Source organism: Emiliania huxleyi (assembly GCF_000372725.1).
Source record: "Emiliania huxleyi CCMP1516 chromosome Unknown EMIHUscaffold_2126, whole genome shotgun sequence".
Lineage (NCBI taxonomy): Eukaryota > Haptophyta > Isochrysidales > Noelaerhabdaceae > Emiliania > Emiliania huxleyi.
Genome location: NW_005200481.1, coordinates 3,208 through 4,326, shown reverse-complemented (window position 1 = coordinate 4,326; position 1,119 = coordinate 3,208).

Below are 1,119 nucleotides of genomic sequence, written 5' to 3'. Positions count from 1 at the left end.
ATCCTGTCTCAAACGAGCCTTAGCCGGCGGTGGCAGGTCAGGGTCCCAGGGCCCAACTTGAGAATCGTGCTTTGAGTTGGGTTGTTTCGTGTTGGGTTGGGTTGTGGTTGGGTTGGGTTGTTCCGCGTGAGGTTGGGTCGTCGGCGCGAAGGGTGAGGTCTCGACCGCCGCCGCTCACGCCAGCGGACGGCCACTGCCGGTGTTTTTGGCTTCGCCACCGTCCAAGGCGTGCGCCATGCGCTCGCCGGCATCGAGCGAGCAACGTGATCGACCGAGCGGCTTGCTGTGTGGCCGCCTTCTTGTCGCTCTCGTCGAGAGCGTTTTGGCGGCCCGGCGGGTGGGAGAATGTGTGTCGTCCTGATGTGTCACTGTGTACGTCACATCGATGTGGATAACAAGCACGGTCGATCCGTCGAAGCGATACACTCGTTCCTATCACGCTGGAAGGCTTGCACGGAGCTCTGTGCCGGCACACAGAAGAGCCGTGCGGCAAGAAGAGCTCGATGGGGAGCGAGAACCGTCAGATTTTCAGGTGTAGCCTGAAGTCCGTCGCGACGCACTCAATCCCTCCCGAGCGAAAGCCTGTGGCTCTCTCGAACTCGTCGATATATTGCGAATAAACTGCTCTTCCCGCATAGCTTGCAGAGTCAGAGGCGCAGAAAGGCTACGAGTGTTCGACGAGTCTTGCGAGCTGCGCGGTCAAACCTGGGGGGGACTGACCGCATCAAGGCGGACTTCCGAAACCTGGGTGAGCACCTCTGGCAGTTCTCGCTCCCCATCGAGCTCTTCTTGCCGCACGGCTCTTCTGTGTGCCGGCACAGAGCTCCGTGCAAGCCTTCCAGCGTGATAGGAACGAGTGTATCGCTTCGACGGATCGACCGTGCTTGTTATCCACATCGATATGACGCACACAGTGACACATCAGGACGACTCTATCGATTTCTTGCAGCTTGGGGGATCTTCTAGTTTTCGAGTGGCTATTTTGGGAATGGTCGCGTTTGTTTTTTTATCTTCCTTGGGGTCTGAGATCCTTTACCCGTCGTCTTTTCTGTGTACCTGCTGGTTTCTATCCTTGTCTGTCCGTATGCTGGATTCTCTTGCGCCTCTATTTTTTCTTAT